Consider the following 14,612-nt stretch of genomic DNA (forward strand, 5'->3'; position numbering starts at 1 on the left):
CCGTGGCTGGTATCATCCCGACATTCTCAGTGATACACCTAGGAGGGAGGTGACCTGTCATCCCCCAACCAGGAACCTGTCAGTGAGCCCCATGCCAGCAAGCGTCGGATCTGCGACTCACATCCCAGCCCTCACTACCAGTCCAGCATTTCTTCCAGGAAAGACAGTTATCGAGCTGTTGCTTTCCAGGTTATCACCTTAGGACTGTGAGACTCGGTGCCTCCGTGGACATCAAATACACCCTTTAGAAAATGTAGGCGGCCGTTAGAAGGGGCTCCCAGAGAAAGGTGGAGTGAAGGAAGGGAGTGAGGTGGGCTGACTGACTCAGGGGGCCTGTGGCAGGTCTCGGCCCTGAGAATCCCAGGGCGTGAGGGCAGAAGGCAGGCGTCCAGCGTCCAAGGTGCAGAGACTCGAGTGGCAGAGAGGGGAGTGAATCTGCAGAGGTGCCAGCCTCCCAGAGGCCTTGTGCTGGCCCCTGCTCGCCAGCTGTCCCTCCTGCGCACCCGGCTCTCTGCCCCCAGCACTCTTACAGACAGACGCATTGCGAGGAGAGCCCTCTGTAATGCCATCTCTACTGAGACCCTGACGGATCCAGTGAAGTGCAGAGGAAGTGAGACGGTTCATTTCCGAGGAAGTGAAAGGTTAATAGGAAAGCTTTATACGGAGCTATTGCTGAAAAACACAGAAGAATGGATTTCAAAAGACGCTCAAATGCCATTACTTAGCCGTGAGAAGACTTAGCTCATTTGCTAAAGCCCTTAGTTTTTAGAAACTTCACAGAACTAAAGGTGTGTCTAATTAAGAAACATTTTTTTAAACTATTAAGGTCAAGGGAACATAAGTCTAGGGCAGTGGTTCTCACCCAGTGACGGGGGACACTTGGCCATGTCTGGGGGTGGTTTTGATTGTCCCACCTGGGAGGAGGGGTTTCTTACTTCCGTCTAGTGACAGAGCCCTGGTCTAAGGGGAGACAGCAGAGAGGGGGCAGAGAACCTGGCTTCTAAGTCTTTGTCGGCTCCCAACGCTGCCCAACTGCAGGCATCTTGTTTAAATGTACAGATCTCACACCAGTCATGAATGCACAAGGTCAAAAAGAGGGTTGTTTCCCAGCGTCTGTTCACCTCTTGATTTCCTCGACACCAGCCACTTTTTCTGGCAACGTTTAATTCTAAAATCCAGTGTTTGTATAGTGTAGCCTCCTCCCCTGCCCAGTGCAAGACCTCTGTGGCACTGCCACTCATATTTCGATGTAGTTATTTAGAGAGAGGGGTGGGTCACATCCAGGGACTCCGCAACCCCTATGATGGGGTGACTCGTGGGTCACCTGGACGGTTGTCACTGCCTCTGCAAGTGGAGAATCGTTATAGCCACATGTGTTTTTAAACAGATTCCACCGTAAGGCAGATCACGTCATGGCTGCTTTTTTCCTTCGGTTAGTTTATAACTGAGTGAGAGAGATAAGACAGGGGCATGGGAAGTTAAGTACCACACAGTTTCAAGTAACCACACAAACAACAGGGCAGCGTAAGGAGTAGATGGCAGTGTGGATGCCTGCTCATAAGGAGATGTGTTTTTGATGGTGGCTTCTAGATCCTCTATTATGCGTTAATTTGGCTTTGCCTTGAACAGAGTGGACTCCTTGGGTATCTTTACAGTCATGTTAACAGAAAGCGTACCCTGGGCTCCTCCTCCCCATTATGTCTAGAAACGGGTTCACAGCTGTTCCCATCGGCTCTTCCCTTGAGAGACACACTGTCACATCCCTCATAGAAAGCTGTGCAGCTCCTGAGAATGAGTCCTTTGCTTTGGCTCAATTCCTGCGTCCACCATCAGGGACCCATTTTTAAATTCTTGGTCCTCTGTTATACCCTTGTGTCAGTAATGTTTAGCCTCGTCTTTACTGCATTCAGTGTAAGTCCCTGTAGGTTCATCCATGTGGTTACAAATGGAAGGATTTCTTTCTTTTTTTATGGCTGAATAATATTCCATTGTGTATATGCACCGTACCTTTATTCATGCATCTATTGATGGGCCCTTAGGTTGCTTCCATATCTGGGCTATTGTAAATGATGTGGTGATAAGCATAGGGGTGCATATGTCTTTTCAAGTCAAGGATTTTGTTTTCTTCAGGTAAATTCCTAGGGGTGGAATTACTGGCTGGTCATGTATTTCTATTTTTAGTTTTTTGACTGAAAATTTGCTTTCCACAGTGCCTGCACCAATTTACATTCCCACTAACAGGGTAGAACGGTTTCCTTTCTCCGTGTCCTCGCCAGCATTTGTTGTTTCTTGTCTTTTGGATGGTGGCCATCCTAACTGGTGTGAGGTGACGTGTCACTGTGGTGTTAATTTGCATTCCCTGATGCTGAGCAATGTGGGGCAGAAAAGCAGAGCCCCTCTTAGGTCACACTGATTTATAAACAGAAAGTGACTTAATTTCCCGAGAAATCTACTTCAAGAGGAGTATGCACTTTAAAGTACCTCTCTGTCTCCCTCCTTTTGTCTGTCTGTCTGTCTCTCTCTCCATTTCTCCCTCTCTTCTAGGATCGGGTCTCTCAACCTTGTTAATATTGCCATTTGGGGCCAGGTAATCCTTTAGTGTGGGAGGCTGCCCTGTACACTGTACGATGCTTCACATCTCTGGCTTCTGCCTACTAGATACCAGCTGCACCCCCTCCTCCATTTGTGAGGCCCGAATGGTCCCCACTCATTGGCAGATGTGCCCTGGAGGGCACGGGGGGCCTGTTCATGAACCACTACTTTCGGTAACATAGATCTTAATATCTCAGTTTTCCCAATAAGCCTGAAAGAGCCATTTAGGAGGGAGACACGTTTTGGGACTTAGAGCATTTCCTTCTGATGTAACCTCAGTGAGCTTTAGCTCGGAAGGGTGGAGGCAGGCCAAGTTTACAAAGTTTGAAATCCACTTAGGTCACTGCAGGGGGTCCCAGTCCCTCCCCTCTGTTGTCCTTACCTCTACTAAGGGTGCATTGGATGAGCTGCTAGTCCACGCTAAAGCCGTGAGTGTTTTAAATGGTCTGTATTTAGTCCCCACAACAACCTTACATGCATTATGGTGATGACTTTGCGGACAAGGGAACAGAGACTTAAAGAGGTCAGCAGGTTGGCAGTCAACCCACGCGTGGTCCGTCTCTGACTGTGCTCATAAAGGGAGTGGGCTCTGTCACACTGAAGGATCTGCAGGCATTTATAACTGTGACCCCAAGGGGTAGAGGGGGACGGTCAGGGATCACAGAAGAGCCAAGCCTTCAGCTAGGCCTTGCAGGACAGGCAGGTTTGAGTAGATGGAAGGGAGGGAAGACCTTCTCTTGGGAGCGTTGTGAGGGGCAAACCTCGGAGGCCCTGGACTCTCAGACAAACAGCACGGATCGTATCCTTTAGTCAGTCCCGGCCCCTTGGCCAAATCCAGCCTGCCACTTGTTTTCGGCAGTCTTGACCTCAAGCCAGAAACACTTGTTCTATGGATTTAAGTAACTGGGGGAAATCATGAAAAGAACACTATTTCATGACGCATGAATTTATATGACATTAAAATTTGCACGGCCGTAAGTAAAGTTTTATTGCCTCTCTCCATCCCTGACCACATATGCAGCATCTGTAGGCTGCCTTCATGTCATAAGCAGCCCCAAATAACTGCAACACAGCCCACATGAGCCACAAAGCCAGGAACGATCTGGTCTTTTACAGAAAACGTTTGCCGACCCCTGCCTTATCTATTTAGAAAGCGAGCAGAGTTGTTTTGTTAGATGCACAGGAGGATGAACCCTTGATCGCATCCGTTAATGAAATGTAGGCATTTAGGCAATAACTGTGGAAGTTTAAGGCAAGACCAGACGCCTGTAAGTAGGTTTGGCTTTTCAGTGGGTTTGAAACCTTCCAGTGTTGAAAACCCAAATGAACTCGGTCCATCCCGACATGCATTCCGGTGAGAAGAGTGGCAAGACAGCCACGTGTTATTTCTGGGTTCTGTAGCCGCCTCCTGAAGGGCAGGCAGGCTTCCCTGAATTGTGGCTGGAGATGATCAGAACTCACGGTCTCCCTCACCAGTGGGGGCTCATGTGTCCCCTGGGTCACCTTAGGCTCAGTCCTCCATCTTCAGCTATTTTGGATTTTGGATTCAATCCCAGTACAGGCGGTGGTAACGGGAAGTGTTATCAATGTCTCCTACCACAGTAGCCTTGGTAGAAATATTGACTAAAAGAGGGTAAGCCCCTCGTTATGGGCTGCTTTTCTACATGCATGGTTACATGTCTCATCTTCGGGAAAATGTGCAATCCCCCAGGGAGGTAAATGATCCCGTTTTACGGTGGCAGGAACGAAGAAGGCACATAGAGGGTGCATGACCTGTCCAAGATCATGGACTCCACTTTGTGGTGGACTTGAACTCAGGCCTTCTGACTTAAGAGAGAGAAAAGCAAACATTTAATCCTGCATGTCCTGTGCGTGGCGTGGCTGGTGCAAGGAAGTCATCTTCTGATTCGTGTTAAATATCAGAGGGATAATGCAGCCTGCTCCAGTGTGTATCAGATCTCACACACACACACACACACACACACATACACATGCACACACACACACACGCACATGTGCATATGAATTTTAAGAATCATATATGCATTCAAGACATCAAACCACGCTAGATTATATGATGCAGAAACCAACTCTCGGCCCTGACCTGTGTTGGTTTTCATATCCAAATAATGTTTAAATTACTCAGCAGCCAAATAATGTTTTCCTCTAAGACATATTGTTTCCCCTCATCTTGGCTTGTGACCTGGTCCTGTGGAAGCAGTGGCCGACTGAAGGTCAAGGCAAAAGGTGGGTCTCTCCTGGATTTTCACTGCCTCTGAGCATGACAATGACCACACATCTAAAACGTGAACTTTTTTATCAGCAAACCGTTAAACCTGAAGGAATATGTGATTGAAACCTGGCTTTAAAACCAGCTCCTAAAGTATTTAGCAGCAATTCCCAAACAAGGGACTTTCAGAAATTGTACTTTTTAGAAGTCTGCAGAAGAAGAGAAGTGTTAGCGGTCCCCTGTCCTGCCATGACTACTATCCCTAAAATTCTGTATAAACAAAAGGTCAGGATAGCTCAGAGCTAGAAAATTCAACATCTCTGGGTACCAGGGCCTCATAAAAATTTAACTCCAAGTTTAGGGCACTCCCGGGTATCTTCTGGAAGCAGAAAATAAAAAGCAGCTGCATGAAACTGCAGGAGAAAAAATGACACACAGAGTGAAGGGAGGCCCAGCTACATCAAGCCGGTTCACCACGTTCAAGGATGAAATCGCACATCCGCCTTGTCCTGTGGTTCTGATCACTGGGTCCCTGAAATAGACCCGGATGTCATCAAGCATTTGGGTTTGATGTACAGGCACCTTTATATTGTTTGCTCAGCCCTATGTCAGCGCTAAGATGTACAGCTGAAGACGTCTAACATTCAGACAAAGGGAAGCACTATTTTTCCAGAATCATTTCCAGCTGAGCGATGTTAACTACAGCAATTACCCAGCCCTGTTTCACTCTCTCTGCCGCTCACATCCACCCATTCTGCTTCCATACAGAAGACTCATCAGACCCTGTGTGTCTCCTCCTCTTATTTACTGACAATTAGAAAGCAAGAAATAAAATTGAAAATCAATGGCAACACTCATTATGTAAAACCTGCCCAATAACTTGGTTCTAAAAAGCAAAAAAACAAGCCTCCATTCATAATAGAACCAGACATGGAATGCTAAACCCGTGTGTGTTGGGGCAGATTGAGGAAGTTTCACAAACACAGCCACAACAGGGGCTCTCAGGGACGACTATTTGATGTCCACTAGGGCACGTCTGTGCTCTGCGCCCAGCCTTACTCCTTCACAGCGGTCGCATGAGTTCAGTACTTTGGTGATTGGTGATCCGTCCTTGGGAACCAGTAGAAGCTGTTACTTCGTTTCTGTTTCTAGGTTGAGGACGCAGGGGACACCAGGACTTAGAAGCCAGTTTTAAATTGGCAACTAGCTTTTCCAGAAAACTCACATGTCTGACATACACAATGTTCAGTGATACACAGGATTTCGGGGTTGGTGTGGAATTAAATGTTGTACATTGTTTGATTTGAATTCTCTCTAAAAATACAAACTTCTTTTCATCACTTGCACTACTAACAGAACCCGACTCTCTAGGATTCTGAAACCCCTCCACTGTCCCTTCACACCCACTGTCTGCACTGGCTTTGCCAATGGCCAGCATCTAAATGAGACACTCTCTCTGGCAAGAATGCCAGATATACGCTGACGTCTTGGAAACCCCACAGATGGAGGCACGCTTTGCCAAGCGAATGCCTGAAAGTGTCGCTTATTTTCTTGTGCAATGTCAAGACTTCTTTCATGAGTGGAGTTAGAAACAAGCCTTCCCACCCTTTGCAGGATGGAAAGCCATCAATTTGGTTTGGGGAAAGACCCAGTTCTGCCACGTGCCTGCAAAAGAGAGCAAATCCCCCCACCATTCTTGGCACCGCAGTCCGCTCGTGTGACTTCATCAGTCCTCAAACCGGCTGGGGACCTGCCTGTCAGATGGAGTTCTGGTGCAGAGTCGTTTGGTCTGTTTTCAGAAAATGAAGCTGATTTTAAATGTGCAGCGTACAAGTAAAACTTCACAAATCTTACTGTCAGGAGGGATGAGGCACATCAACTTTGCAAGTCTTGCCTACACAAATGTCTCTAAAGTCATTGAGAGTGAGAGGTTTAGAAGCTCCTCTTATAAAATAACTGCATTAACATAGTTTGTGCACCCTTCTTGGGGTAAGTTCTTGTGAATAAATCAGCAGAAAATAAAACAAAACTAAACCCAGTATCCCAAGTGTTTGGCGAATACCCACGTTTCCTCATGGACACTGAGACTTTGGTACACAGTGTTTACATTTGCTTTTCTACCCGAGTGTACACCGAATCCTAGAAGCTCCGAGCTACAGAATTTCACGAAAGGAGTAATAATCACAACCTGCATGAACACAGCCTTACACTCTTTCAGTCATTGTTTTCAGGCTTTTCTCCGAGTGGGTTCCTCTTTTGTCCCCAGCATGTGGAGAAGCGATTGGAATAGTTCTTTGGGACTAATGGGGTCAGGTTTTGTCACTGGCAATCTAGGAACAAGAGGCCTGGTACTTCAGAAAAACTGGTAAAAACAGACAGAACACATTGGTGACAGTGAAGCGGAGAACAATGGGTGAACGAACGTGCCAATCATTCCTACTGTCTCAGCTCCTCCTGGGACACTCTCCTGGTGCAGTGGGCTTCGTTGTGTCCCCAAAATTCATAGGTTGAAGTCCTCGCCCCCAGAGTGACTATATTTGGATACAGGGCTTTCAAAGAGGGGATTGAATTAAAATGTGGTTGTTGGGTGGGCCCTGATCCCACAGGCCTGATGCCCTAACAAGAGGGGATCAGGACACACATGCACAGACGGGCGACCCCGTGAGGACACAGGGAGAGGCACATCTACACGCCCAGGAGGGAGGCTCAGGAGGAGCAGCCCCGCCCGCACATTGACCTGATTCCAGACTGCAGGACCAGGACAGACAAACGTGTCGTTTCACCTGCTCCGTCTGTGGTGTTGCATTACCTTGGTGGATAAATAGACCTGGCTCCCCCGACCCAGAAATGTCCCGTCTTGCTACAAAGTCAGCTTTAGGGCCATGTCCTTGAAACCTGCATCACTTAACAGATCCTGACTTGAATTACATTCTCTGCCTCCTCCGCCATCATCTTTACAGATCGGTGTGTATGCATTTGCCTTGGAGGGCAACTTGCGCCCCATGGCTTACATCTTTGATTCTCTATGCCGCCTCTTCACAGCTAAGAGACAAGACATTTGCTATTTTGGTATTTCCTTAGCAGGCGGCTCATTCCAATAACGTATTGGGAATTAAATCCATTATTGGTAGGCCTGCCAAATTTGGCAAGTAAATACAGGATGCCCAGGTAATTAGAGTTTTTGATAAACAACCAATCTTTCTTTTTTTTTTTTTATTACAAGTATATGTCATACAGCATTTGGGACAGACTTATACTCGAGGGCGTCTGTCGTGGATCTCAAACTCAAATTTAATTGAGTGTCCTGTGTTTTCCTGGCAACCCTGGTTGTTGAAAGCCTTTTTCTTCAATTTAAGTATAGTTGATACATAATATTATATTGGTTTTGGGTGTGTAACATAGTGATTCACCAGTTAGCTACATTATTAAATGCTCACTCTAAGTAAGTGCTGACCATCTGTCAGCAGACAAAGATATTATAATAACATTGACTATATTCCCTGTGAAGTCTTGATTTGATGGAAACGGGAAAAAAATTTAATCAGCAACTGTGCAAAGTGCTATGGACGATGGCAAGAAGCACAGAAAGGTACCTGTTTTGCCCTTAGGAAGCATCTGACCATGTGATCTGTGCAAATTAACAAGGAAGTTGACTCCATTGGTTCACGAGATCTGTGCCCCATGCGACAGGAGTCCTGGGACTGTGGGCAAGAGGGGCCACTGTAGAATGTAAGCAATCGTGGTGGGCTTCCTGGAGGAGATGGTCTTTCAGCTGAACTTTGCAGATGGGGTCAAAGGTCTTCAGGAAGAAGGAAGGGTCAAGAAGTGAAAGGCAGTAGGAGGTAGTTTTTCCAGCCTCAGAGAGGAGACAAGGATTTTGGAACTGGGGAGGACACCTGGTGTATGACCCTTGAGCAATGAAGTAAGTGCCGGGGTCTGTGGTCAGCTTGGAGAGTGGAAAATGAGGGGCAGGGAGAGACACCACAAAGTGAGGGTTGGGTGCATAAGATGAAGTGTGGGGACGGGTCATTAATTTAAGGCAGGCAAAACAAATCAGAACGGTATAATTAATTACCTGAGTCATCCATCCACCCAACACGTACTTATTATATAAGGGACCAAGTTAAAGCTTAGGAAACAAAAGCATCCCATGTGCCATGCCAGAGAGAAGTTCAAAGACGAAATGATCCACCATACCCAACTCAACAGAAAAGGAGAGGAAAATGCTAATCCAGAAGTGGGACAGGGGGAGGAAGGGAGAATGAGCCAGAGATCATCTCAAACAGACAAGAACGAAGGACATACTTACCTCCCCTGCCACATTCCTCAGGGGGAGGAATTCAGCACGCATATCTTTGCCTTCAAAGACATGAAAACAGTGAGTCAGAGTCCCGTTTATATTTGGCAATGTCTCGGTCTCTATTGTACGGAGAATACATCTTGTGTGATGATTCACAGTGTGTGTCCTGGGAATCAGCTCGGGGAGTCCTGTCTAATTTCTTCTTAGCATTTCCAGCACTGTGTTTTCCGAGATGATGGCCAAATCAGCCTGTTCCCTTGCTAGAACGGATACGAGCCCTCAAACCCGCCTTCCGTCCAGAGAGCATTTCGCAGCGTGCTCCCACTGGCCGGGCCATCCCTCCCTGGTGGGATCCAGCAGGTGGAGCATCTGGAAACGGTGCTTTGAAAGCGTCCTCCCTGGAAGGTCCTTTCTGCTTCACATGTTGAGCCAGAACATGAGGTTCCCGTCCCCCCTAGACACTGGCATTGCTGAAGTCATTACTGAGGACGCCAGATCCTGTCAACCATGATGTGTCTTGTGGGTTCTGTCCTGGTGAAATGAATTTCCTCTTGGTAATAAAATGTTCACCCACAGGTGGTCAACCGCCTTTTCTGGGCCACGTGAAGCAGATGTAATGCAGCGTTCCTTCCTGCAAGGAAGCAAAGAAAGATGATTGGCGGTTGCCACACGGCTTTCCACACCAGCCATGTGGTTTCTCCAAGAAATTATTCCTTCAGAAAGGGATCGATTCAGTTCATGCTAGCTGATGACTCGGTCTCCATTTTCAAACTTTGGTCAAAGAACGATCATTTGGAATTATCCTGCCACCTCTCAAAAGGAGCACACCTGTGGTTTAATGTCGCCATAGGCGTCTTTCGTTGGGGACGAGGCCACCTGTCATGTCCCTGAGTTCAAGTTCTGATCTCTGTCTTTTAGACTCTTCAGAACCTGCATCTATAAAACACCTGCACTTATCAGGAAATATGTTAGCTAAGTGATAGGATCCTAAATACACAATCTTTCAGTGACCTTAAAAGAGACCTAAGCATTTCCTATTCCTCGTGCCACTTGCTGTGTCTTGGATTTGTTCATTCTTTTTCCCTTGCATTATAATTGCTCACACACCAGGGAAGCCTCATCACGAGTTAGGAGGTGAGAATCCCATCCATCCAAACATAAAGGAAAGGAATAAACCTCAGGCAGAGGAGAAGTCTGCCAGTTATGGGAATTTCTTGTGGGACTTATTGTGGCTCAGAGGAGAATGGTTTATGTCTGTACTCCCATCATGCTTTTGAAAATGTCTTTGAAAAAAATTAAGATTTTTTTACCATTACTTTCAAAATAAACAGTTCAACTGTTTCAAAGCAGGCGACATGAGAACTGACTTCACTGCGTTCGAAGCTTCAATTATCAGCCTTGTGAAAAACTTTGTAGAAATTAATAAAGGCCCTGCCTCTTTTATGTATACAACTATTTCTAGGAAAACTGTGATAAAAGGGGTTTAAAACAAAATGCCCTTTCAATTTATTCTGGAAAATAATTCAGTCTAATGGAAATTATAGCAATAGAATGAGTTGCTGTTTGCACAGGTATTCTGGGATGGCTATTTATTGTACTTAAATGCTGATGGCCTGGAGCTGTGATAGTAACGTAACATGGGCTGCATTTCTATTTCTCTGTTTCTCTGCTTTGTGGCGAGACCAAGATACAAATACATGCGTGTATATATATACACGCATGTATTTGTATTTTACAACAGAAAAATATTTGGAACTTCAATGCTTGAAAAAGTTTAAATGACCATTTATACATTATCAAAATCACCCCATACCTTCTTAGAAAGGTGATAGCAAACTTCAGAAATTCTAAAAATATCTTTCTATTGAATTCCCTTTGTTCCGTTGTGGAATTTTACCATCTCCATAGTGTATCTGATAGGCATTCATGTGCCTTTTTTTTATTTTTCAGCAAAGTATGCTTCTCTTATGTACGTAGGGGCTGGCAGAGTCTTCCTGTGAAAGGCCAGGTCTTACACATTCTTAGTTTGGTTGCTATCTGGTCTCTGTCTTAACTACTCCCTACTGATGTTGCATTAAAGCAACATAGACAATATGAGAATAGAAGGGGACCAGAATATGCCACTCCAAAATATGCCACTTGGGAAGGAGATTCTCTTGAGCTGAAAGCAGTTGAAAAATAGCAGACATGGGTGGGGATTGCAGATAATAGGTAGAACTGTGTGCCACCGAATCCCAACACAGTGGTTCAAAACCAAGTGTGCCCGTGTCAGGGATGGAGCTGGGAGGGGCAAGGAGAAAAGCCTCTCTTGCCACTTTGAGATTTTGAAACAGCCCTTTAAATAAGCTGTGCTCACACACCGAGTTAACATTAACTGCTGGGACATGTAAGAAAAACATTCACAACAATGTATGTATCTTCTCTGGTCATTTCTTCCCCCGAGTCTTTGAGTCATAAAAGGTATGCAAAGAGAGGGAGTCCTTAGACCGTGAAGTTTTAAGTTTCAACATCTAAATAAAGTGTAATTTCTGAGGAATGGATATTGCAGAATCTTCTGGAGAGAAACATTATTATGCTTTCGTCTCCCAGAAGGAACCAGCATATTTATTTAATCCCAGTGAAGAGGCAAGGTGGGGAATTTAGCTACTGAAAGGCAGTGTGCATGATAGAAGGAAAGATGTAATTCTCTTCTCTCTTCATTTGGGAGCTTTGATGGCCATGTAGATGGACCAGATTCACCAGAATGGGGCCGCTTCACACTTCATTCGGTGCATGTGAGCACAGCCTATAGTTTCCCAGCTTGAATTTACTCCTGGGCCACCGAGCACCACGCTGTACAGTGATTTGAGTGACATCCGTACTGATAACTGAATTGGCTGCCGACAGCCACTCACCCTCCCCAAATATTCCCCTCTCTGTTGGTGGTCTTTCCTCTGTTCTTGGTCCAAAACAGTTTGGAGGGGATTTAACAAACAATAATCCATGAATTCGGTGAATAAAATCAAATGCGATTGTTGATTTCTGTTCGCTCTGTGGAAGGATGTTTACTGCTGGATACACAGGAATTAAGTCAGCACAACAGCTTTCACATAAAGTGGATAAGATACCTTTAAAACCTGTAAAAGGATGAGACCAAAAAAATGGGGGGAAGATGGTATGATGCACAGTCAGCATTCCCAAATCAGTAAATGCTCAGTTTGGGGTAAAAAAAAAAAAAAAAAAAATTCTAAACCATCACATTTAGCTAAATTCTGCTGGAGGTGTTTAAACTTTAATTTTTCTGATTAGTGTTTTGCTTAATGGAAAAATGGCTGTATATTCTTAGCTTATGTCAGGATATAATGCCACTTGATGTAGTGGCAATGTATAAGAATAAATTGGTTGTTCCATCAATCTGAGTGACAACTGGCTTTTGTAGTGCCAGTAAAAAGCAGGTAATTACCTGCTGCCCACAGGGGTTGACAGGTATCTAACACACGGGGAGCATAATACATGGTTAAGTTCTCTGCTCCTAGCATACTTTTAGCTTACAAAGGATATGCCTTTATGTAATCACCAGTTCATTACCAGATCATAGTGTGACTCACTTAATAGGCTTACTTTGTAACAAACCATGAGCCGTTTGAATGTAGACTTGATCAGTGAGATCTCATTCATGCATTGGGGGTGAACTAGTAGTCTTTGTTTGATGGTGAATGCTCGGTTTGGGGCCACAGTGTGTCTGCTTTTATTGAAGGAAATGTTTATTCAATAGCAATCTACTCAGCTGGAAAGATTAATTTTCCTTAAAAATATATACAATTGCCATTTGTCTTTTCTTCCACAGCACACACATGCTAGCTGGCCCTACATGACCCACCTTGTCCCTGTGTGTGTTGGGGGGGGCTTCCTGGTGTCGACATAGTAAGTCTTGTGTCCAGGGAAAGCTCTTAGTCCAGAACCAACAAGGACAGGCGGTCACCCTAAGCTGGCTCAAAGTTCCCTGCCCTGCTCGCCAGACTGTCTCCCTGAGTTAGTGGCTCGGGTCTGAAGAGCAGGCCGTGAGGATGAAGAGGGGCCTCTGCGGGCAGGGGGCTAAGAGACGAGGGCAGGTCTCGTGAGGAGCTGGCATCCTTCAGGGCTTCCTCCAAGAGCTGATAGAAAAATTTCCTGTTTCAAAATATATTCCTCCCCATTGCTCCACAAAGATCTTAGACTCCAGAGCCCTTTTGAGTTTTTAATAGAGCTTCCGTCTCAGAGGAGGTTTTAGGTCAGATTCCCTGGGAGCACAGCGTGAGCGGAGGCATCACGGGCCACTGCTTCATTGGTGGCGCGCTCTCAGGACCTGCAGGAAACGAGGGAAGCAGGTGCGGCGAGCAGAAGAGGCAGACAGGGGCCTCACTGCAGCTCGCTGGCCTTCGCTTCATCTCCGAGGAGCTCTGGAGCACAAATGGGACTGTGGATATGCCCCACCTTGTGGGGCCATCGTGGTGGCTTGAAAACACAGCGGCACTGTCGTGACCTCCTTCCCATCAAGAGGTGGGTCTGCGTCCCCTCCCCTGAATACTGTCAGAACTGTGATTGCTTCACCCAGGATGGTACAATATGGTGGAACAGATAGATGTTTGTGACTTCTAAAAATAATTTATGGTCACATACACATGACGTAAAATTTACCACCTTCACCATTTTTAAGTGTACAGTTCGCTGGCGTTAACTACATTCACACTGCTGTGCAGCATCACACCACCCATCTATTGACCTCTTTTCATCTTGCAAAACTGAAACTCTGTCCCCGTCAAACACTAACTCCACGTTCCGCCTGCCCCCGAGCCTCTGGTACCCACCATTCTCCTCCTTGTCTCTGTGATTTTGACGACTCTACGGTCCTCATATAACCAGAATCTACAGTATTTGTCTTTTTGCACCTGGCTGATTTCACGGAGCACAATGACCTCAAGGTTCATGTGTGTTGTACCAGTTGTGAAGATTCCCTTCCTTTTCGAGGCTGAATGATACTCTGTGCTATGGATGGACCCCATTTGGTTTACCCCTTCGTCCATCAGTGGACCCGTGGTTTGCTGACACCTTTTGGCCATTGTGAATAATGCTGCTATGAGCACGGACGGACAGATGTCTCTTCAAGGTCTCTTCAAGGTCTACCTCCTTCACTCGGCATATATGCAGAGGTGGGATTGCTGGATCATGGGGTAGTTCTACTTTTACGTCTTTTAGGAACTTCGTATTGTTTTCCACAGCAGCTGCGCCAGTTTACGTCCCTGTACCCCTCCCTTCCTTTCTCTGTAGTAACCATCCTAATGTGTGTGTGGTGACCGCTCACTGTGGTTTTGATTTGCGCTTCCCTTGTGATCAGTGATGCTGAGCATCTTTTGTGCACCTGTTGGGTGCCCTGTGGCTTTTGCTCCTAGACCGCAATATGCCAGAGAGCCCCTCCCAGGCGGCTGCATCACTCTCTCCTGGAGCACTCATTCAGCACTAAGGAGTCCAGTT

This window comes from Manis pentadactyla, chromosome Y (genome assembly GCF_030020395.1).
Source record: "Manis pentadactyla isolate mManPen7 chromosome Y, mManPen7.hap1, whole genome shotgun sequence".
NCBI lineage: Eukaryota > Metazoa > Chordata > Mammalia > Pholidota > Manidae > Manis > Manis pentadactyla.